Source organism: Fukomys damarensis, unplaced genomic scaffold (genome assembly GCF_012274545.1).
Source record: "Fukomys damarensis isolate Sample0158 unplaced genomic scaffold, DMR_v1.0_HiC HiC_scaffold_17, whole genome shotgun sequence".
NCBI classification, from domain to species: Eukaryota; Metazoa; Chordata; class Mammalia; order Rodentia; family Bathyergidae; genus Fukomys; species Fukomys damarensis.
The window spans coordinates 79034702-79059084 of record NW_022900929.1 but is presented as its reverse complement, the minus strand read 5'-3'; the positions used below and the strand labels follow the sequence as shown (position 1 = coordinate 79059084).

Here is a 24383-nt window from a genome sequence, read left to right as displayed (position 1 = left end):
GTGTGGGTGCGAGGGGCACAGCCTCCCGCCTTGCTGGTGACCCGAACCGGGAGTTCCCGGGGGGCGCGGACCCAGGTCTGTGGGGTGTGTGTCTGTGTATTCAGACTCGCGAGCCCACAGGCCTGAGGGTGCACGGTCCCCTAAGTGGGGGACCAAGCTGCTCCGGGCCCTGCTCCTCCGCCCCGCCCCGCAGTCTCCTCCCCCTCCGTGGTGTTGGGGACCGGGCACCCCGACAGCTGGCGGGCAGCCTCTCCGGAGCGTTCACATTTGTTTGCATTTCGCCACTGCCTCTCTACCCTCTGCTGTGCGAGGTGAGCAGTTACTTTCACTTATGGTACAAACTGTTCTGCTGGTGTTTGGCCTGCCTGCTGCGTTTGGTTCTGTTCTCCTGCGGGGCGGGCTTCGAGTCTCCGCCGGGCTTCCCAGGCCTCCTGTCAAGTGTCAAATGGATCTCTTGGCCGTCCAGGTGCAGGAGAAGTGACAAGTGTGTTATCCTAGGGCTTGACCTTTGTCCCTACAAGAGACCTGGCCTCTGTATCTCTCCGGGTGGACGGTCTGTGACCGGGGCAGGCCGTGGAGCAGGTGTGAAGGCGCGTGTGCTGCACGCCCCTACCTGGTAGGAAGCCGTGATGTCAGATCCCCTGGGCTTTAGAGCTGAGCAAAAGCCACTAGTTGGGCCTTGCTATTTTAAGAGACCTTAGCTTCAGTCTCCACCTGACGGAGGAGTGAACTAACATCTCCTGCCTCAGTTTCCCTGTAGGATGGGGTGAGGGAGCGCTCCGTGGGCTAAGGAGGGTTGGGTGACGTGTGAGCAGTTATAGGGGAATTGTTGCTTGGGTTGTCATTAGCTTAGATTATTTGTGAGAATACTAAATAACAGAGCCAGGGAGTTGAAGCACTGGGCCTGTGTGAGATGTGACGCCGCCGTGGTTAGCACGTTCCTGATTCCTGCTGAGATCTGTCTCCAATCCTCCCTCGCCTTCTCCGTGGGGGTGGAGAGCGCTTGTGTTTGGAAGGGGCTTCCGGTTTCCTGGGGGGAGGTCGGGGAGGTTCCACCCCATCCTCCCGCAGCCTGCACTGGGACAGGTGCCTTCCTCGCTTCCCCTGCTCCCGTGACGGGTCGCCTTCCTGGTCACCTGTCTCCCAGACCACTGACTTCTCACCATCCCTGCTTCGAGAGTGTCCTGAGACCTCCCCACCGTGCAGCGCAGGTCTCATAGACACCTGCAGCAGCAGAAGGCGGAAGGGCAGGGCTAGTGGTGGAGTCTGTGCCTGGGTTTGTGTTTTAGAAAGCACAGGGGGAGGCTTCTGCGACTCTGCTGCCTGCAGCCCCCTCTCTTTCCATCGTCTTCTGCTTCTCTCCATGATTAGCAAAGAGGCAGGGCTTGTGGAACCCTGGACTCACTCCAAACACCCAACTTGGCAAGCTTTCCTCGGCAAACCCACGATCCATCCAGCTCCAGGAATCCCGGAGTGTGGCGTTTTAACTCAGTGATTGAGAGTCTGTTCCAAGGAGCAACAGGGATGCGACTGTCAACAGTGTCAGCGTTTGCCTCCTGGCTGGGACACCAGGATGGGCTCCCCAGCCGGGGGCAGGCAAGCTTCCACCATGGGCAGGGTCGGACAGAGTCCAGAGGATGGGCATCCGGGGCTGGGCCCGGGCAGGGGCCACAGAACAGAGGTCCATGTGTGGCGGGGGACCCGGGAGCGAGCAGAGCCGGGAAGGTGGCAGACCTCTCGCTCTGCCCTTCCTGCCCCACCCCCGTCCTGGCTCCCCATGTGGACAAAGTGACAAGAGACAGGTAGAGCCCGTGAGTGGCCATGAGGAGGGTGACATTCGGGGTCAGAACTGGGTTGGGCAAAGGCAGCTGGTGGGGAGCAGCGAAGGAGGGGTCCTGGGAAACAGGAGGCTGAGGTTAAGGAGGTCTGAAAAACTTGGGGAACCCCCAGGATGGTTGCACAGAGGCGCAGCCAGGGGAGAGCTGAGATTTCTGACGCTTCCCCCCGCGGCGACGGGGAAAGGCAGGAACTGGAGGGGATGGCAGCACCGAGGCAGAAGAGGAAAGATGGCATTTTAGAGAAATCAACACCAGAAGCTGGTGGCAGATTGTAGAAAGCAAGGGGAGGAGAAGGAGAGCAGAAGGAGACAGTGGCATGTGGAGTTGGGTGAGGGCGGCCGTGTGGAGAGGCCCGGGAGGCAGGGCAGAGCAGGGGACACAGCGCGTCCTCTGGGTATTCTTGGCAGCGATGCTCTGGGTCAGGGTCTTTTCCTTAGACTGCAGGTGCGCGGGCTCTGGGGGTGGTGAGGTTAGGGTTGCTGGCTCCCACGGCTGTTGAGTAACCCTTGCAGACAGATGGATGCTGGTGGACAGGCCAGGCGAGGGCGGGCCTGCCTGGGGGTGATGCACCACCTGGCTAGAAGTCACCTTCCCACTTCCCTTCCTGTTGTGCACATGTGCACCGCCTGCCTTGGCCACGCTGCACGCTGTTGACCACCCGGAGAGCGTCTGGTGCTTCCCCAAACTTCCGAGGTTTTCCTGGGTGTGGTCCACGAGCAAGAACCTCGGGGGGCCTCCTGAGCACTTGACGCTGAAACTGGGCAGCCGGAAACTCGGCCTCTAGAGCTGAACAGCCAAAGCTTTCCTTCAGCGTCTCTCACACTGCCCTGGACCCTGTCAGGAGTTGTGGGAATGGAAAGAGAGGCGAGCACGCAGCCCATTCTGTCCTCCAGGCCTGGAAGGATGAGGGAGTGGACACAGACCCTGGTGGCAGCAGCCTTGGCCACTGCAGCAGGAGTCTGACCTCCCAGCTTTGCTTCTGCCCTGGGTTCTCGGCAAAGGCACGGGTCATTCACACACCGGGCTGTTAGTCAACACCCTCAGGGCAAGGCTTGGTCTCGGTCAGTGTCATCTTGTCCCCAAGGGCAGGGCTGGAGGGCTGCGGCCGGGCTTGCTCAGTGTGTGGTAGATGCTGTCACAGATTGTGTCCCCTGGAAGCGGACTCTGAGGTGGCAGTCAGTGCACACAAGGTTTGCTTAGAACTTCTTTTGGATCAGTACCCAAGGAAGGAGAGGGACAGGAAGGGACTGCACCAGGCGGGAGAAGCTGAGCTGCAGGACGACCCAGCCGCAGCCTGGCCAAGCCCACGAGGAGCTCGGGAGCTAGACCGTCGTTCAGATGCTCCGAGTGGAGCGAGGGCTCGGTGACCAGCCTCTGGTGCAGGCCTCGGATGAGGGGCTGGCGCGAAGTGTGCCCCTGCCGGCTGGTTACCCCGGAGGAAGCCCTTCCTTCCGGGAGCCGTGTGATAGCAGCGGGAACTCCACTGGGGACAGCGGCTGTGCCTGCCCACAGAGCACAGGGCCTGGTTAACGAGCTGCTCCTGATGGAGACCTCCTTGGGGAAGTGGAGGCTGCCAGGTTGAAGGTGACTTTCGTGGCCTCGGTTCTGCACCAGGGACTCCATCCTGACTGATAAGGGGACAGCAGCTGACCTGTGTCCAGAAAGGCACTGGGTAGAAATGGATCTAGGTATTTGTAGCCATGTTAGGGAGAGGAAAACCCTACCCAACTGAATCCCAGCAGGGTGGGGTGGCTTCTCGGGCAAAGCCTTCAGGTTGTGTGTGAGAGGAGGTGCGGTGTATAAAGTTGTCTTCCCCGTGTTCTTTTTCCTTTTAAAAAAGTATAGCCCCCGTTTTTTCATTTGTCAGCCAAACCGTAGTCTCACTTTCTGTTAACACTTTTCTCTAACGGATTCCTTTCCGTCAGTTGCATCGGCTCCCATTTGAATCCACGTCTAAATCTCTGTAAAGACACTATATAAATAATTTTGTTTTGTTTTTCAGTCTTTTGGCTTCCAAATCTTTATGCAAAATGCCTGTGTAGGTGGGTGTTTGGGCTGTAGTCTGCAAAGTGTAAAAATGAAAAGATAGGGCTGTGGGTACAGCTCAGTGGTAGAGCACTTACCAAGCGTGTATGGGAAAGAAAGGACGGAGGGGGGTAGGGAGAGGGAGAGGAAGAGGGAGGAAAGAAGAAAAGAAAAGGTAGAGAAGTGCAATTTGTAAATAACTTTCCACAACACCTCCCTCGGAAAAAAGTAAGAAGAGTGAATACCCTCACCCACCCCTCTATTAAGGCATAAAAATGCATTTTTTTTTTCACATTAGAAATGTTCTTTTTAGGCAACTGCATGGCACACATTCTGTGCGACTTTAGAGCAATCTTCACGTTCATATTGGGTTTCCCAAGCACCATTTCCTGGGAATAAATTTGAGCTGAGCCTGTTCATGGAAAATTCACCAGTGTGCAGACTGTAAAGCTGGAAGGCTTGGCAGCACAGAAAGTGCTGGACACACCCTAATAGAAACCAGGGTTCTGTAATTTAGTTCTCCGGCAGGGTGAAAGGAGAGACTTTGACGGTGTCCGATATTGCTTTAAACTGTGGAGAAACCACAGGACAGCCCCTGGCTGCTAGGTTCTGTTTCAGAAGTAAAATATGCTTTCTGTGAACTGCTGTAGTCCTGACAGGAAGCATTTAGCAATATTTATGTTTTTCTTTTTTATTTGAATATGGGGGTTTGAACCTAGCGCCTTTAGATTGAGGCTATATCCCTCCCCTTTTTTATTCTGAGACAGGATTTTGCTAAGCTGCACTCAGAATTGCAACCCCCCTGCCTCAGCCTACCACTGTGCTGGAATCGCAGGCCTGCACCACTGTGTGTGGCTCCAGTTTACATTTTTATAGTAGAAGCAGGCAGGAAATGCTGGAAAGTGCTGATGCTGGTGAACAGGTTTGTCTCATGTTCCTGACTGAGGCCCTTGGGCTCTGCTGGTAAGGTAAACAAAGAACAGAATGAAGGAGGGAGGTAGCCAGGTGTGGTGGTGCACTCCAGAGGCTGAGGCAGGAGGATCCTGAGTTCGGGGCCAGCCTGGGCTATATAGCAAGTTGCAGGTCAGCTTGGACTCCATATTGAGCCTTGTCTCAAAACAAAAAGAGGAGGGAAGCGACAGGTCCATCTGCAGCAGCTGTTTCCCTGGTTTCCTCGGATAAGATTGAGGAAGTAAGGGAGAAAGACTGGGATCAGGCAAAGAGCAAGAGAAACTGCGGTTTTAAGAATTGTGGCAAACAAAAGGAGAAACCGTGAGGATGACTTGCACGGGCCGGAGCCTCACCCCAGAGAGCTGGTACCAGTGTAAGAGCTCAGTGACGTTTTACATTTTCATCGTTTATTTTGTATTAGCTATGCCGTACAGTGTCTTAGGGACCCCCTTGGTTGCTTCTGTGGTATTTAGTCCATGCTGGCCAGCTCTGGGCTACCTTCATAAAGAGCCCCATGTTCTAGGGCAGAAAACAGAGGCACTGAGGGGTTCAGTGACACTCAGGGCCACAGGTCTTGCCACTGGCACATGGCGGGTGTGAGCCTGGGGACCCCCCTTATAGATCAGTGCATACGGCTTTGCACCCCCACCCCACTCCCACACCTGAGCCAAAGCACCACTCACTGGCTCTCCTTAGTTACTCAGGGCTCTGGAGCTCCGAGAGGACCCAGTGGGTGCTGAGAAACTGCTGCTGTCACGTGCACGCAAGGATGGGCTGGCCTGGCTCTCGATTGGGCTGGTGAAGATGGTACTGAAGTGTCTTAGTCCATTCCCTGTTACGGTCACAGAATACCTGAGACTGGTTTATTTATAAAGCAAAGGCGTTTCTTTGGGGCACAGTTCTAGAGGCTGAGGGCACCAACATCTGGGGCCAGTTGGTGACGTGGATGACAGGCAGGCGTGTGGGGGACAGACAAGCAGGAAGGGCAGCCCCACTACAAACCCACTGCCCACACGGCGCTCACCCAGTCCTGGGAGGGTGCGCTAGGGCGTCCCCATGCCCCCCGCCTCCTGAGGGGCCCCCCGGGACTGCAATATTGGCAACTGAGGTTCAGAAGAGGTTGGGAGAGAACAGCTGCTTTCAGCCCACAGCGAGCAGGAAGAAGGGTTCGGCCCCAAGCCCAGAGCCAGGGGATGGGCGTGGGCTTCCAGCACTGACTTAGTATTTCCAACTGCAGGAGTGCGGGATTCTGAGACGGGAGGCCAAGGAGATGAGGCTGATCTGAGCACAGACGGCTTCTCCAGAGGAGAGTCCTGGGCAGCTGGAAGAGATGGGAGGGGTTCCCTGGAGGAGAGAGGCTGTACGAAGACAGGGCCCTCATCTGGAACGCGAGCACAGCCACCTGCACTGTCAGACAGTGTCAGAACCAGAGCAGGGGCTGCATCCTTTCCCTCCAGCCTTTTCCCAAAACAGATATAAGTGGTGAAAAACCAGTCATTCCAGGCATCGAGGTGTCCAATGGTCCCTGCTTGTTTTCGGGCTGGCACCTTCTGTTGTGTTCTTGCCCCTCTGCCCCTGCTCCCTTTTCCTCTCTTGCTTTATCCGTCCTGGGCACATGGACCAGAGGTCAGCCTGCCACAGCCTCCCCAGCTCCAGGCCCAGGCCACACCTTCCACAGCCTCTGCAGCCCTCAGACCCCTGAGTGTTAAGAACACTCCCGGGGCATCCAGCAGGCTTTAGGGTGCACTCTGACAACTCCAAAGGTTAATTTATTCTGAGCTCTTATAGATTTTAGCATCCAGAAACAATTAATGGCCTCAGTTTTCCAATTATGTTTTATTTTTCTTCAGATTCATCTTGTTTTTATTGTAAGGAAACTGGGAAATGATTAGCTCATCCATGTAAGGCCTCTCTATCTTTATGATTTAACTTCATAATTCCCAACTGTGACAGTGATTCTCAGTAACGTGGAATGAGGCAGGCAGAGCTGAGATTACCCTTTTAGAGAACCCAGAGCAGTGTCTGGGGGAAACAACCTGGATTTCCTTAACCCTCCTTTTTAAAAATGTCCGACTTCTCTGCCTGTATAGAATCCTGCTTTCCCTGTCCTCTGCCTCAGCTGCTATTCCTGTGCCCCTCATTAACACCTTTCTCCTTCCTGTGTCCCCCGGGTGGAGCCCTGGGCCTTGCTCTTTTCTGACAAAACACTTCCTTTTGGAAAAGTCCACTGATTCTCACAGCACAAAGCTAGAGATCCCCACGAGGCCCACGGAGGCCTGGTCCACAGGGGCCTGGGCATCTCCTGCTCCAGGGACCCTGGCACACCCACACCCGGGCCCTTCCTCCTCCCAGCCCTGCTGGTGGCCTCCACAGCCACTGGAATCTCTTCAAGGGAACTCCTGAGGACAACGAAGTGTCCTGCACACAGGAGCTCATAGCGGGATGGAGGTGATAAAGCTGGTATTGTTAGTCCCTTTTACAAGGAAAAAATGAATTCCAAGAGATTCAGTTACCCCAGGTATAGTGAGCAGCACATTTTCATTGGTTAAAACTGCCCCACAGGCTACTGGTGGGGGTGAAAGAAAAGAACTCAGTTTCCAGCCAAAACAAATAATCTCAACATTCAGCCAACCATTTCCCGAAGATGAAATAAATGCATGAGGACATTTTCGCACAAAAGAATACAGCGTTATCCCAGTTCTCCCTCTGGTTTCGTTCCACGGTTCCAGGGAAGATACTTGTCTATGGTCAAGTTTGTCACTCAAGGTGCAGTTCAAGAGCAGGCGCAAAATTTTGCCTAGCATCTGTTTGCGAAGTGAACTGTTTGCAAACACAGTGTTTGTAAACCCCAGTATTATTGTATTATTCCACTGTTAAGAAAAATTAATTTGAAGAGCATTTCATGATACAGGGAAATGCTTACGCTGTGATGCTGTTTTCGAAGAAAGCTCAGTAATCTGTGATCATAGTTTTGCTTTGAGAATATGTATATGTATAAATGTATGTGTAAACACACACACACACACGCACACACACACACCTCCTGTACACCCACTCCTCAGTATATGGAGTAGAGGAGAAATTCTCCCTCTCGTGCCCACTTAAGAGATTGTCCTCTGATGCTCAAACAAAATAAACTATCCTACTTGGTGAGGTTACTGGTAGATTTAATTTCTTCCTTTCTACTGTTCTTCTAGATTTTTCCTCCGTAAGTGCTCATGACTTTCAGTAAGAAATGTTCTCTCAAGGCTGGGCTTGGTGGTGCACGCTTATAATCCCAGGACTAGAGTGGCCGAGGCAGGAGGATCACTGTGAGTTTGAGGCCAGCCTGGATTACATAGCTAGACCTTGTCTCAAAAGAATGAAAAAGAAAAGAAGGAGGAGAAGGAAAAGAAAGGGAAAGAAGGAGGGAAAGTAGGAAGAAAGGAAAGAAATGTTCTTTTCAAAGCAGCTCAGAGGGGCTGGTGGTGCAGGTCAGTGGCAACAGGTTTTGTGCCCTGGGTTCCGTGCCCAGCACGGTGAAGAGCGAGCAGACCGGATGTGGTCCAGCAGCCTCTGCAGAAGTCTCGCCCAGCTCCCTGCCGCACCCGCCCCCAGCGGCCGGTTCCTCCTTCCCCGCTCCCTGATCCCCGTAGGGCTTCTTCCTGCTCAGCGCTTGGAGTCCCCTTTGCGCTGGGCCCGTGGACATCGAGAGACTTAGACAGCATGGGCAGAGGGGCCCTCACTCCTCGTGTGTGTGCGTGTGTGCGTGCGTGTGAGTGCGTGGGCAGCCCTCCTCTCCTAGACCCCCTCCTGTACGTGAGCATCTTCATTCTCACTTTCCTGAGTATATCCTTTGACTTTCAGCTGCTTTTTAAATTAGATGTATATATACCAGTTCCCCACAACGATTGTATTTATTGTGTAACACAAATATTAACTAATAAAAAAGGGAAGAGTAAAATAGGGCAAAAAAAAAAAAAAACAAGGAAAAAAATAACATTAAAAAGTTTAGCACAGGGGATTAGCTCAGTGGCACCTTGCCTGCCTTGCAAACACAAGGTCCTGAGTTTGATCCCTGGTACCAAAAAGAAAAAAAAAGTTTAAAACACGATTAGCAGCTTTTAGGTCCTGTACCGCCAACATATATCCATCATTCCAAAAACAATTCTTGGGTTGGGGATTTAGCTCAGTGGTTCAGTGGCCTGCCTTGCAAGCACAAGGACCCAAGTTTGATCCCGGTACCAAAAAAAAAAAAAAAAAAAAAAAAAAAAAAAGATGTACCAAAAACAATTCTTTATTGGGCTGGTGATTTTGCTCGGTGGCACCGCACCTGCCTTGCAAGTACAAGGTCCTGAGTTTGATCCCCAGTACCAAAAATATATTTTTAAAATAAAAGATTTTAAAAAATAATTCTTTTTCTTTTCTTTTCTTTTTTTGGTACCAGGGATCGAACTCTGGTCCTTGTGCTTGCAAGGCAGGCAGCGGAACCACTAAGCTAAATCCCTGGCCCAAAAAATGAATAATTCTTTATCAAGGAGTTGTGTGATTTTAAGTATGATGTCTACCCATTTCTGGAGGAATTAAGCGGAGATTATTTGATTTCTAAGATTTCCTGTACATTTTGGAGCTGGGAATCAGTGTTCCCACCTCCCCTCCTGCACCCCAGTGCCCAGCCTGCAGAGGCCCAGAGAAAAGAAATGCTCCCTGTGGAGACTCACACTTATCAGCATTTTTAACCTATTTTAAATCATCCTCAGTCACCCTTGGTAATAGGTGTTCTCATCTGCCAGGATTTTGTCTACATTTTTGGCTTACATTGATTCTTAAGTACTCCCCATGATGAATAGAATCATTATGTAGTCCTAATATGGACTAGTAAAAAATTTTAAAGAAGTAACCAAAAATAAAATTAGAAAAATATTTTTATTATCCCTTTGCATATGTGAAGTTATGTGAGGCTATTCATGTTTACCCTTCCAGAAGACCCCTCCTTGCACTTTGAAAAGCCTTGATAGAATCCCGCAGTTCCCTCCTTCAGCTCCTCATCAGAGTGTGTCCTTGGAGAAAGTGGACATTGTGCTAAGGGTGGAAAGCAGTAGGTCCTACAGTAAGCAAGTGTAGCCAGTGCATGGGCAGCTCCCCCCAGGACCCCAGGGGGCTGAGGCCAGGGCTGTCCAGGAATGTCATTCCAGATGTCCACCAGGTAGTGAATATCACCCGGTGGACAGCACTTGGCTGGCACACATGAAGCCCTGGGCTCAATCCTCAGTACCTCAAAGAAAAAATGAAAAATGCTCTACATAAAAATATCTCTAGTGGGGCATATGGTGCACACCTGTAATCCAGCACTCTGGGAGGCTGAGGCAGGAGGATCAAAAGTTTGAGCCCAACCTGGGCAACTTAGTGAGACTCTGTCTCCAAAAAGAAGGGGGCCGGGCATGTCTGTAAAGGCCCGGGATTTGATCCCCTGTCTTAGAAAAAACAAACAAACAAAATGCCTCTGTCAAATTGTCATAACTGAGTAAGAGTGGCCCAGGTCAGAGGAGCTAAGTTGGTGGCAACTCAGGGACATCATCCAAACCGCATCCAGGCCAGGAGAGGACTCAGGATGTCAGGGGCGCTGGAGGACAGGCCCATTCTCTAGAGCCACCTGGCCTGCAGCCTGTCACTGTCACTGTACCCTGGCTGCCTTGGGCCTGTCCATGTGAAGGTGGCTGCTCCCAACCTGCAAGACTGTAACTCCCCAGCAGGTCCGCTCCCTTCTGCCCACACTGCAGGAGCCACCCCTTTCTTCGCTGCCTGCCCGGTCCTGGTCCCAGCTTGCTCCATTACCCCGTCTCCTTTTCCCAGCAGTGGCTTGGGCCCAGGAATTCTCTCCAGGAAAGCTCTTGGCCTTGGGTGCCTGCCTGCCCGCAAGCATTGGGCACCCCAGGCAGCGAGGCAGTGAAATACCCAGTACTGTGCCACCCTCAGAGAGTGGGAATCTTTAAAATGTCCAGAGAGACAAACTAGGTCCTCGCCAGTGTTCTAGTTCTCTAACTGGTCCCGAGAGGAGACCCAGCCGTGCTGGGCCAGTGCCTCCCGATGGTGCCAGATTCTGACGCGCAGCACCAAGGCCATCAGAGCACCTAGCCGGTGCGCAAGTAGATAAGGTCACCCTGAGACACGCTGGATGGCAAAGAAATGGCCTCCCATGTCCCTTTCCTCAGGGGTCCCCCAGCTCTGGGTGCCCAGACTCACTGCAGCTTGCTGCTTGTTTTTGTGTTTAGTTTTAAATGTTGCTCTTTAAGTGTTCACCGAAGGCCCTACACGCTGGTCTCTGTTGCCTTTGGCCCTTTACATTGGCTCTTTAAGGTAGTTTGCTGACAGCCTACTAGACACAGAGCTGCAGTACAATGGGAGAAGTTAACAGAGAAGCCTCGAGGCCCAGGAAGGAGAGGCAGATGTGGGGAGAAGGCACAAAGGAGCAAGGGGACGTCAAGGTGCAAGGGAGAAGGGGCCAGAGGCTCCCAGGATCGAGGGAAGAAAACGGAAGCCGTCAAGTAGTTGATGTGTTGAACCTATGCAGAAGAACTCTGTCTTCTGCTTTGGGAGTGAAATGGCTCTAGACAGAGAGCCAACCAAACAATAAGCGAACAGCATTAACTCCTGGGAAAACAGAATAGGAAAGGAAGCCGTCCTGGGAGTTGAAGAACACTGCAATACTGAGCGGCGAATGATGCCTACGTCACAGTCTGTGGTTGCCGAGTGTGACTTGGCCAAGCGCCGAGAGAGAAGCCAAGCGGAAGGTGGGAGGAGAAGTGACTGGCGAGAGAGCTCTATCCTCCCCTCCACAGTGAGAAGGAGAAGTGCATAAAACCAAGGGCTGATGGGACGCGCTCGTGATGTGAGTGTAGAGATTACTCACTGAAACAGCACAAACGGCTTCCCAGGCTTTGTGTCGGCAGAGCCGGGGCCTGCTCTGTGTTTTGTCATAAGCTTGTACGGCGATTGGACGTTTAAAGCAGCATAGCCGTATTACTTTCCAAAAAACCTGAGGAGTGGCTGGCAGCTTGGTTTGGCAACTGTGGAAAAGGACACAGGATTGGGAGAGGGCACGGGACTGGAGGAAGCAGGTAGTCATCACTGACACGAATGAATGAGCAATGGCAACTCCTGACCTCAAGGACTCGCGACAAGAGTATGTTGGAGGCCCAGGGCCGCAGGGGGAGACTGCTCAGGGGTCGCCAGTCCTCGGGGCCGAGCGTGGTAATCCCAGGAATGGAGGCTGAGGCGGGAGAATTGCCATGTGTTGGAGGTCAGCCTGGGCTACATGAGGAGACTGTCTGAAAAAAACAAAACCAAACAAACAAATCCCTTCAAATGGCGCAGGAAGGCTGAGCTGGAATTGGGCTGGGGGGGGCCAAAGTGTGCAGAAGTACGGCAGGGGCCCAGGACGGAGGAGAACAGCCTGTGGGCTGAGGCCGAGAGGTCAGAGATGAAGCGGGTGAGCAGAAGTGAGGGCTTGGCTGTGTGGCCTGGCCTATGCCACACACTAGCACCTGGCTTTTTCCCAGAGGCTCCCGGGAGCTAGTGAGATTCCTCCTGGAGAACCTGAGCTCCGTGTGGCAGAGACGGGAAGAGTGATCGGGCAGGAGAGACCGCGGTCCCATGTGAGCTGAGGTCACGTGTGAGGCAGAGGCAGGCAGATGCCTTCTGGGATAGTTGGGAGCTAACGGACAATCTGATGTCCATTAGATGTGGGAGGCAAAGGAGAAAAGGAAGATGAAGGTGGCCCCGGGTTTCTGTGTGGCTGTGAGGCAAGGAGAGGGCTTAAGAAGGGTGGAGCTGGGGACACACGGAGGGTGAGAGGTGCGCAAGTCCTGTTGAACTGGTCAGACAAGCAGTCAGGGGTAGGTGGGGCTCAGGAGGGAGTGCTGGGCTGGGTGCCTGCTGAGAAGGGACCAGCATGCGGGGAGGGGTGGCATCTCCCACTTGTAGGGAGGGTGTGAGAGCAGAGAGGCCTTGAAGGAAGCCCACGAGGGCACGTAAGGCACTGCTGGAGGAGAGGGGCCGGAGCAAGGGCGGCAGAGACCGAAGGAGTTACTTCCTGCCGCCAGGACAAAACGCAGCTTAAAGGAGGACAGGTTTACTTTGGCTCACGGTTTCCAGTGAGTTCAGTCCACGGTCAGCGGGCTCCAAGGAAAACACAGCATGGCAGGAGAGCCTGGCGGAGGACAGCTGCTTGCCTCGTGGCAGCCATGAAGTGGAGAGGGAAGGAAGCCACTCAGGAGGCAGATGCACCCTGCAGTGTCCAAATGCCCACCTCCTAACAGCACGTTTAGCTACAGACTCATCCGTGGGCCAATTGCTGGTGAGTATAGAGCCCCCAGGATCCACTCGCCTTACAAACCCACCTCTGAACACATGAGGCTTTGGGGGACATTCTCGAACTAAACTACTCAGGCCCGTGCTGCTGGAGACCAGCTCAGCCAGGACTGGGACATGTGTGTCTCACGGGGGACTCCAGTGGTCTTTGTTCTGAATTGTGTATCTTCCCTGCAGCCTGCAGAGCCCCCCACTCACACTGTGACCACTGGAAATGCCTTCCTGCGTTTCCAGACACTTCACAGGGACGACTCCAAGACCATTTGGTTGGCCGACAAACACAACAAATATATGACAAGGGCTCAGCCATCCAGGAAATGCAAGTCAAAAACTACCATGTTAGAGTGGCTACTACGAAAACAACAGAAATAACACTTGCTAGCAAGGATGGGGAGGAGAAGGAACTCTCATGTCATTAGTGCACCCATATGGAGACAACAGTACAGAGGTTCCTCAGAAAGCCAGAACTGCAGATAACCCAGCCAGCCCAAGAGGGACGAAACCAACATACCAGAGAGACGCCTGCACACCTACTTTATTGCACCAAGTTTACAATGGCCGAGGTACGGAATCATCCCGGGAGCCCATCAGCAAAGGAAAAGAAGAAGAAAATCCATACTCAGTGGAGTGTTACGCAGCCATCAAGAAGAATGAATGAATCCCCGTCACTTGCAGCAATGCGGGTGGGGCTGAAGGGCACTGTGCTGAGTGGAATCAGCCAGACACTGACAGACGTGCAGCCCACATCCTGTCTCATACGAGGAAGTTTGTGAAAGTTGACCTGAATGTAGACTGATGATTACTAGAGGTCACCAAGGGCTACGAAGGAGCCGGATTTGGTCAGTGCATGCTGTGTGTGTGTCTTGCAATCTCACACTGAACCCCATTAATGTGCACGATCCATACCTGCTAACCAGAAATACAATGAAACCCCAAAAAGCGAGCTCTACAGTAAAATGTACTGAGCGACCAAATAAGAAGTAAAGCTCTTCTGTGGCAGGGGTGACAGTAGTTCCCATCGAGTCAGGAGTGGAAGCCAGGGAAAGGACTATGCCGACCAGTGACGGTTTCCTTGTTGAGGTTTCCATGTATTGCTGCGTCCCTGCCCCATGTTAGCAGTACCAGGGGCGTGGGGCGTCAGGGCCCCTCCTGGAACTGCCAGGGAGCCAGGTGCAGGGAGCACCCTGAGGACACGGGAGGAACGGAGCCTGTTGTCCCCTTCGCTCCCTGCTGCTGGTTCAGTGGCCGGAGTCGAGAGCTGGCGTGGAGCTCAGGAGCCCACATGCAGGGGCCTCAGTGGCCATCCTGCCTGCACCATCTGCGGCCGTCTGCACCACAGCCCACAGCCCGGTTGGTGACTTGTGACAGCAGCAGCTCTCCAGGACGTGGCCCGACTCAAATCCACAAAGAAAAGCGATCTTACTACAGCAGATAGTTTAGGATCTCAGAAGCAAGGTATGACCTGCTGCTCCAGAACCCATCTGAAATCTCAAAATGTCATTGTACAAAATCCACATTTCACTCTAAAAACTAAATAGAACGTTGAGCAAAATGTAGCACTGTCTGCCAAACGCGGCCCATCCAGAAGTACCTTCTGGTTTCTTCCTCCTCGTGTGTTCCAACCTCTCTAGTACAGATAACAGCCGGGCTTTTCTTTTCTTTTTCCCTTTTCTGTGTTTAGTAAGCTGATGATTTGTCCTCATGATGAATTAATCTAACACAGCTTCTTCAAGAGACTCCTGTAGGCTTCTGTACCTATTGCCTCAGGCCACATTTTGTTTGTTTCTTTCCAGCGGAGACTGGAGTTGGCTCATTTCATAGCCTGCTTTTTAGCATTAGATTCTGTCTCTTTACTCCCCAAATTGAAGCATCCCGTTGAAAATTGAGGCATTTCCGTTGCATTGGTCTGTTCACTAAGTTCACATGTTACCCTGTTGGCGCCAGGCCTCTGAGGGCGGCATCTCTCCAGTGCTCTCGTCAGCAGTCTGGTGGCGTGAACCTGGGCTGCTGAGGGCCTGCGGTAGCAGAGGACAGCTTGCAGCTGCCAGTAGAGAGAGTGACCCAGAGAGACAGAGTTAAGACCACTGGGGGTATGGAGCAGTGTGGATGGGGCGGGCAGGGCCCTGCTGCCACGGAATGGAAGCCTGGGCGTGCAGGGGTTGCCACTGCCGCTCTGGGGCCAGGTGGGCAGCACGGAGCAGATGGGAGGGCAGCTGAGCTCTTGGATCCAGTCTGCAGGTGGCGAATAACACACCTCTGTCCAGGGTGGCTCCCGAGCAGAAAGACTCCCTGGAACTCTGCCCCAGGTGCAAAGGCTCAGCCGAGCACAATGTGGCCAAGAAGAATATGAACATGAGGGGCCCCTGCCCTGGGAAGAGCGGGAGATTGGCCATAGCTCACAGCGGGAGGGGGCCCTGGCTTCTGTCTGCAGTGCCACCTCCGCCTAGGCTGGCCTCAGCTCCAGGGATAAGCACACTGGACCCGGCTGGCAGCTTCTGACTGTGTGGCTCTCACCTGTGACTTTCGTTAGCCAGCCAGGCTGCAGCAAAGCCACCCTTGGAGTGAGCTGAGCTAGATTTTGGCTTCTAGTTCAACATGTCTCCTGACAGTCTCTAGACAAGCATGCTCCTGTGGGGGCTTGGGTGGGGTGGACAGAGCCGGGGATGTGAGTCTGGGGTCCTGTCTAGGGTCCCCGGCCGCCGCATGCTTTGGGAAGGGGATTAGGAGGGAATCCTGACACCGTCCCCACATAGGCAGGGGGAGCTAGGGTCCCCACCCCAGATACTCCACAGCGAAAACTGGAAACAACTTGAAGTCTGCCAAGAGTGGACTTAAAAGCCAAGGTACTTAGCACAATAGGAACAGCAGGAAGTTTCTTTAATTTGCTAAAGGGTAGTCATCAAAGGCCCACCGCAGGTGTCATACATGGAGGGGAAATTTTACAGACAGTCCAGTGAAGTTAGGAACAAGACAGGGATATCAAATAGCACTGTTACTGTCCAACACTGTCATAAAGTGGGAAAAAGAAATAGGAGAAAAGTCATGTTGTACAGGTATCTTGGGTTGTGTATGTTAAAAAGTCCAAATGATGCCTCACTTGATCTCGTGGGACTCCTAGCAGAGCTCACCAAACTTTCTCAGTAGCAGGAACCAGTTGGGTTTTTATGTGTCCATGAGCAGCCATATAGTAACTGCGATAGAAAGGAAATTATACCAGCAGTAGCAACCAAAGCTACAAGGTACCTCAAAGGCAGTCTGGCGGGATGCATGTGAGAGTTTCATGGAAAGGATAAGATTAGACTAAGTGGGGAGACAATGTCGTGTTGTGTCTACGAAGGTTCCGTCTACCTCAGATTAACATAGGGTGTTGGTGGCATTTGATGAAGGGACCGTAATATGAACAGGAACAGCAAGAATAATTAATAGTCAAGGCAATTTCTGAGCAGCATCCAGGGGTCTTCCCTTTAGGCTGTCATGACTTCTAAGTATTGGTATCTAAGGCTTTATGGTTTTGGAACTGAGTAGACCAATAGACCAGTCGAATGAAATAAAAACTCGGAAACAGGCCCATGAAATATGGGAACTTGATCTGAAAAAGGACGGATCGCGAACAGAGCAGTAGCAGCAGGATAAACTGAGGAGAAACATTTTCAGGCTTACACAGTATGTACACATACCTTCCAGTTGGATTAAAGGCCTAAATGTGAAAAGTAAAACCTTAAAACTTCTGGAAAATATGAGACTCTTTTAATTACCTTCTGGCTGAAAAGGAATATTTTGTTTTTTGTTTGGTTTTTTTGTTTGGTTGGTTGGTTGGTTTTTTGAGACAGGGTCTCACTATGTAGTTGAGGCTGACCTGGAACTCACTATGTAGCCCAGGCTGGTCTCGAACTCACAGCGATCCTTCTCCCTCAGCCTCCTGAGTTCTGGGATTACAGGCGTGTGCCACCACGCACGGCTCTGAAAAGGAATTTTTAAAACAAGAAAGAAACTGCCGGCCACCAATGAAAAGATTGATAACTGTGACTAGTTAGCATTTAAATCTTCTGTGTGACTAAAGACACCATATGAATTTAAAAAGTGATGCCATTCGGGAGGCTGAGGCAGGAGGATTGCTGTGAGCTTGAAGCCAGACTGGGCTACCCAGTGAAACGCTGCCTCAAAAAAATAAAATATAATAAAAATAGGAAAAAAAAGTGCTGCTACTTATCAGGAAAGGAGATAGTCACTACTTATGGGATCGGCAGAGAATGAGAAACCATAATATATAAAAATCCCTACCAGTTAGCAAGGTAAAGATGTACAAACTAATTAGGGAAATAGGAGTCCATTAAATGAACGTGGATTCGTGGAAGAGAAAAACCTGAACACTCGGCAAACACAGAACATACCGAATCGCGCTAGCCGTCAGGGGATTGCTCATTAAGGCCAGACCCCACTTTGTACCTCTCCACCTGGCAAAAATTCAACGTGGAACCATCTGAAGTGTTGATGAGGAAGCAGAGCCCCGTTGCGGCTGCTGGGAGTGAAAATGAGTCCTTGGCAGCCCCCCGCCCCCGCAGGGCTTGGCGGCGCGTTCTGGGTGTGGCGTCTGGGAGGCTGTGGTGTGTGTGCGACAGCGGGAGGGACTTCAGTGCCCCTCCGCGGGGAGCATGGACGTGATGCGCTCACAGAAGCAACCGGATGGCCAGGTCATCAGGAGCGTGTGGCGGCGGGTGAAGACTTGCAGAAGGGTTTGGGCAGTGACACCTGCTAGGTGCTTAAAGTCTGAGCATTTAATGACTATGCATTTGTCCTCATCCAATGAGGCAAAAATGTGAAAATAGGGCCCGGACTAGAGACATCGTCATCCAGAGAGCGATTTGATCTGAAGGGGCAGGAGCAGAAGAGAGGGAGCTAAAAACAAAGAGAGCTTTCCCTCCCTCTGTCTTTGAGCGAAAAATACTAAGAACAGTTCCTTCTGGGCAGTGGCTTGTGTGTGTTCTATGACGGCATCTTCTGCTTTGTCTATAAATCAGCCTGACTCTAAAGGAAAGCAAGAATCCTCCTTAAGGAGCCGAGGAGGGAATTGCATTTTGAAGGAACAGCCTGGTTCTCTTTCTGAGTCCCTAACCCGTTAACTGTTTCAGCAAGCCCATCTTCCCATCTCTGTTCTTCCTGGAAAAGGAGGGGGCTGGCGTGGGAGAACGGATGCTCCGGTCAGATAAGGCAGGAAGGGTGAGATGCCCTGCGAGGCGGGCTGGGCACCTGGTGCTCAGGCCTCACTCATTTTCCTGCCCCGCACTGGCCTCTCCTGCACACTCAGGGGTGGCGCTGTCATGCCCCCAACCCCGTCTCCGAGCTAAAAGAAATCCCACAGTCCTCCTGCTCACCCAGTCCCTGGACAGCCACCGGCGCCATTCCTTATTGCTCTCCCGTCACCCGGGGACCAGCTGAAGACCAGGACCATTGCGTGTTCGACTGCCTGGCTTCCCACCCCCTCGGGGAACGTCCACTCCAGGCGAGGAAGGAATGTGGCGGAAATCACCTTCCTAAAATTGTTGACATGTTCATGACTCCTGTGATCAGATCTGGTTGGATCAGTACTTTGAGCCCACGGTCTGGCTGTGGAAAAGCTCTTGCCAGAGAGCACAACTGTCAGCCCTGCAGGTTCTGCCCAATTAGAGCCTTGGCTTCCATCCTTGGCTTTGTTTCTTGCAGAAATCTTTGGGAACCACAGTACATTTTGCAAGCACTAGTTTAGTAGCACTAAGTACTGTAATTGGTGAATCTGTTTAACCAAGCGCACATAAATATATCCCAGGATAAAGGAGAACTGAGGGAGCAGCCAGTGAGGGTACAGCGAGCCCCTCCCGACCCTCAGGGGCCCCGCCACCAACGTGGGGACCGAGGTCAGGCTGCGTGCTGGAAATTAGTAAAGTTCAAATTAGCTCATTACAGAAAGGGAACCTAAAGAGAGGTTCTAATATTTTGATTTTGTGCACCCCACCAATGCTCCTGGTAGAGGCTGCTGCCCTTTAAATCACAGTGAGCCCACTTGTGGGTCACAAAGCTTGGCTTCTTGCACGGGGAATCTTTCTAGAAGACTTTCCTCATCCCCCAGGGGGTCTAGTTCCTTTGCAGTCAAGGAAAGGCCAGACCCAAAGACAGCCTCAAGGCTGTGCCAGCTTCACCCTCACTCAGAAAAAGCCATCCCTTCGCTGACCCTCCTGGGTCATCCCAGTTTTACGGTGGGCGCCCTTTATGGTAACCCTAAATGTCTTTCTTCACCCACCAAAATGCCATCCAACTCAGGTGTGAAGGAGTTGGATCAGCAAAAAGTGTTTTCCAGAAGCTTCTAAGCTTTGATCACTTCTCCGGGGGGAAGGGAAGACCCAGGTTTTGCTTGTCCCTAATTCGAAGGGACAACTTCATTTCATTCTACTCCCCCCCAGCTCCTGGTTCTCTCTTTACTATTCCAGAAGTGTGCAAAAAAATTTTTTTTCACCAGGGAAGGAAAATGTTTCCCAGTTTGACTTCCCTGAAGATGCAATAACTCAGTCTTTCTGGAAGCCACAGATATTAGGATTACATTTCTAAACACTTCTTAAGGTTCCTTAGTCGTCAGTCCCCACAGCTACTTCCGGGCAATCAGGAAGTGAAGCAGAGGAGGCGACTTCGCCTCACTGTCGTGGCCGGCCTCCCTTCCAGCACCTCTTCCCATCAGTCACTCGGGGGAGAAGGAAGTGGGAAGGGAGGAGGCGGCTGAGCGGAGGCTGCCTGGTCTCAGTCTGAAGTCCCCGGCCCACGCACAGTGAAGGTGCGGCCCAGCAGGGGCAGAGCCACGAGTGTGCCCTGCCTGGGCCCTCTCGGCTCCCGGCCCTGGCCTCCCCTGGTACCCTGTGTCCCCTGCCCTAACAGCACTACAGATTGTTTTTCTCTGGGCGCCGTGGCCTCTTTCAACTTCTACTTGATATTTTTGGGCTTTCGGCCGCCGTCATCTCGAGCCGCCTCTGGAGGGGAAGTGACACTGTGCGATCTGCTGTCACCAGGCATCTGCACGCGTGCGAGCCTGACGCGGCCCTCTGCGCTCCGAGAAGTCCGAGTCCTGGGAGCGAGGGGAGCGGGCGCTGGGCCCCTCCGCCCTGCCCGACCATGCTGGAGCTGCGGGCCTGCGTCCTTGCGGTCCCCATTTCCCCACCTCCCTCAGACGTGCTGCCTTGTCCTCGCCACATCATCGTGCCAGGCTCCTCTGGCTCCGTTCTCCCCTCACCCAGCCTCGTGAGATCTTCCTGCTGTTGGTCACCAGCAGCGCGTCCTGTCACCATCGAGAGAGCTGAGTGTTTCCGAGAGACGGGAAGCATCGCTCGCACTGTGGCTCAACATCGTTTCTCCAAGCAGCAGCTCGGGCCGGCCCAGGGTTCCGGCACAGTGAAGGGCCCGCTCGCACAGGCTGCCCCTGCCGTCCTCCCAGCCCGGTTCGGAACTTTGCTTCCTTTCCAAACGTCCTGACGGAGCTCATGCCCTGGGCGCGGCCTCTGCGTCCGTCTTGGCCTCAGGAACCCTCCGCGCTGCCCGCAGGGTGAGGGGCCACAGCTCCAGCTGTCTCGTCTCACTGCGCTGTGGGACAGCTGCGGGTTCTCAGCGATCCTGAGAGCATAAGTAACCCTCACCTTTCCCGGCTGGAGAATGGTTTTGTTCAAACATGGTTACCAGAGCTTTTCCAAAGTGAGGACGTGGGAGCGAGAGGTCTCCCCAACACCCCTCCTGGTGTTGGTTTCCCCACAACAGGCTGTGTCCGCCAGTTAGGCCTCTTTCCCCAGATGTCACACGCACCCCGACTTTAGCTCCCATGCTCCTCTCCCAGCCTGCAGTGTCCCTCCCTGAGGGGCCAGCAACTCGGTCCTGCAGAAGGCTGCCGCAGAGGGTTGGGGGAAACCAAGGCCAAGGCCTCCACGTGCAGGAAATCTGAGTAGGACCACTTCGCAGGGCACCGGAGCCTCAGATCACTTGTTTTCATCGGGTGGGGCGGGAGCCAGGTCCTCTCCCACTGCTCCCTGGGGCCATCTAGGCGCGGTGTGTTTCGTTGACCAGACTATACTGACTTATTTTAATCCTTCCACTATTTCCCACCATGCATGCTGCATGACATGATACATGTATAGTGAATGTTTACACCTAAAAAATGTTTATAGTAAAAACACATTGCCGAGAATCCCCCTCAAAAACTCCCCCCGTCATTTTGAACACACTCGTCCTGTCATTGTGGCCACTTTCTGCAGCAGTCTGGAGTGCTCTTTCCTAAGCGTCTTTACGAGGTGTGATCACAAATACAGTGACTGCTGCTGCCGAGCGCCGTCCGACAGAAGGGCAGCTTGCAGAAGCACGACGCTGTGTGCTGATAGCCGCCGTCTCCAGGTGTGGCACCGTGTGACTCCTGGCTCTTCCCCAAAGTCACAGTGACCAAGAAAGGAAAATATTCTGAGTCAATTGAGGACATTGAGGCAGCCATGACAGAGCAAGGAGAGGCACTGAAGAGAGAGGGTAGATGTGTTCAAAGTAAGGGAGATAATTTGGGGCACAATTAATAGAAATGTGTCTTATACTATGATAATTTTTAAAAATTTACTTCACTGTTATTTTGCAATGACACTTCATGTGCGCACAGGTGTGTGTGTCTGTCTGTCTGTCTGACCAGTAAGTGAGGGAAGTGGGGAACTAAACGGAACACTACAGGTGTCTTCCCTTTGGAAAATGCTGTGTGATGCTCTTCTCACCTCAACTAATTTCCTATTTCTGCTATAACAATTTACCACAATTTAGTGGATGAAAACACTAATTTGCCACCCTGTATTTCTGGAGATCGAACACCTGAAATGGGTCGATTTCAAGAGCAAAGCCAAGGGACTTTCTGGAACCTGTCAGAGAGTCCCTTCTCTCACCTCTTCTAGCTTCCCGAGCCCCAGAATTCCTCTTCCTCCACCTGCAGCTGTGAAATCCTGACCTTGGCTGTCTCTCCTGCCTCCCTCCTTCACTTCTAACAGTGCTGTGATTACCCAGCCCTCTGGACAGTCAGAATAACCCCCCCGCCAAGCCTTCACTTAACCACATTTGCAACATGTCTTTGGCCACACACAGTTGATGCCCACATGCTCACAGCACGCAGATGTGGACATCTTTGGAGGGACCGATCTCTGCCTATCACACACACTCCTCTCTGGGTGTCGATAAAACACCTTAATGTAGCATAGAAATGCTTCAAAGTCTCACAGTGAAGAATTTATTTCACTTTGCTAAATAGTGTTTTTCGACTTGTTTAATCAGGAACTTTTTTCTTCTTTCCAAGGAATGTATCAGTCTGCTTTCTCACTGCTGAGACACAACACCTAACTAGAAGCCACAAGTTCTAAGAGGCAGGTTCACAGTTTGGGGAATCCAGTCCATGGTTGTCTGGCCCAAAGGCAGAAACAGCAGGATGGAAGGGCCTGTGGGGAGGGAAGCTGCTCACATTGTTCCAGCCAGGAAATGGACAGAAAGGGAGGAGCCAGAGAGGGAGATGCACCCTGCAAACACATGCCCCCAGTGACCCACCTCTTTCAACCAAGCCCCACCTCCTGACAGCGCCTTCGGCCATGAACCCGTCCATGGATTCGCCCACTGATGTAGAGTGCGCCATGATCCAGTTCAGAAGCCCTACCTCTGAACACAGGAAACTTCTGGGTGACGTTGTAGATCTAAGCCATGACAATTCTTTTAATTCCATGGATCTCTGTTACTCCTGTAGAAGAGCAGGATTCAGTCTTAGAAGCAGCCTCTATGTCCATCAACAGATGAATGGATAAAGAGCATGTAATTATTTACACACAATGGAGCGCTATCTACAGTAAAGAAGTCGGAGTCATTGATAGGTAAATGGACCCACCTTGAGAGCACAGTGTTAAGTGAAGTAAATCAGACACACAAGCTCAAATATCAGATGGTTTCTCCTCTAGGAGAAATCCAAAATTAAAGAGCAAAATAAAAGGCAGATGATAGGAAGTAGGGAGACAGATCTTTCTCAAATGGGAAGGGGACCAAGAGATGGAGGGAGGGGAGGGAAAGGGGATGAAAAAAGGAATAAAGACGCGTTCTGTGCATGCACCAACTCCACACCAGGAATCATATGTACCGCAAACATGGGCTGATAAGAATTTTAAAAACGAAGAGCAGGATTCAACCTGGGGAACACACTCTGAAAGTCCAGAGACTTTCTACAAGATGTGCAGAGGAGGAGGCTTTGGAGGGGGCAGATTTACAGACCCAGACCCCTCCTGGGCTCAGCACCTGCTCTCTACACAGACTTTACACACCTTCCTGGGAAGACTCGTAAGGTCAAGGCGGTGACACCCCTGCCTTCCGGCTCAGGGCTGTGTCCTGGCCCTGAAGAACCTTCATGTGACACATCGTGCTGGGCGCTGAACCTCCTCGGTCAAACAGGGACCAGAGGCATCACAGAGCCATGCTTTTTCTTCCCATCAAAGCACCACGACCGCTCTTCCCAGCCTCCTGCAGGGCAGCGTTTCCAAGACAGCTCTGCTTTTTAGGCTTGATAAGTATCTATTGACGTTTTGATATTTGACGCGACACCAAAGTAATTAAAGCGATAACTCGCTCTGGATGAAAATGTTTAGTGCTTGGAGATGTATAGCCACTGGGGTCATCCTGTAATTTCATTTTCTATTGCTGTGCCTCCTCTGGTTGTAGTTATGATGGGCTGGTCACGTTTTCGAGGGTAAGAGCACACATGCAGTGAAAGTTCTGTGGGTGAAGCCAAGTACAGACACCATTTCAGGGAGAAAAAGCAACGTGACGTTGCCAGTTTTTAAGCCGGCCCTGCTCTGCCATCTTTATGTGGACAGTAGCGGGTGTTGTACCACAACAGCACTTGGAGTACATTGAGCACATTTTTTACAATCCCTTAACAGGTTAATATGAAGATGCTGGTTATTTACAATATCTAGAAATTATGTTTTCTAATTATTTAAACTTAAAATGGAATGTACCCAATATCAAGTTTTAAAAGTCTGCAAGAAGGTACAACCTTTTTCAGAAATTTGGAGCAGTTGGGGAGGTGCTGGGGGTTGAACTCAAGGCTTTCACACTGAGAAACATCCCCAGCCCTTAGCAACCTTTAAAAAGACCTGCTAAGAGTGGTGCTGCTGCCTGCCTTGCAAGCACAAGGATCCAAGCTCGATCCCCAGT

At 52.2% G+C, this 24383-nt stretch overlaps 1 non-coding gene across 1 annotated transcript; it reads right to left on the bottom strand.

Moving 5' to 3' along the window:
* Window positions 1-5164: 5164 nt before the first annotated feature.
* LOC104872504 lies at window positions 5165-22972 on the bottom strand. Its single transcript, XR_002025886.2, has 3 exons — window positions 22840-22972; window positions 5498-6135; window positions 5165-5333 (listed from the first exon to the last, which is right to left on the bottom strand). It is a non-coding gene; the product is annotated as an uncharacterized LOC104872504 (transcript).
* Window positions 22973-24383: the final 1411 nt, after the last annotated feature.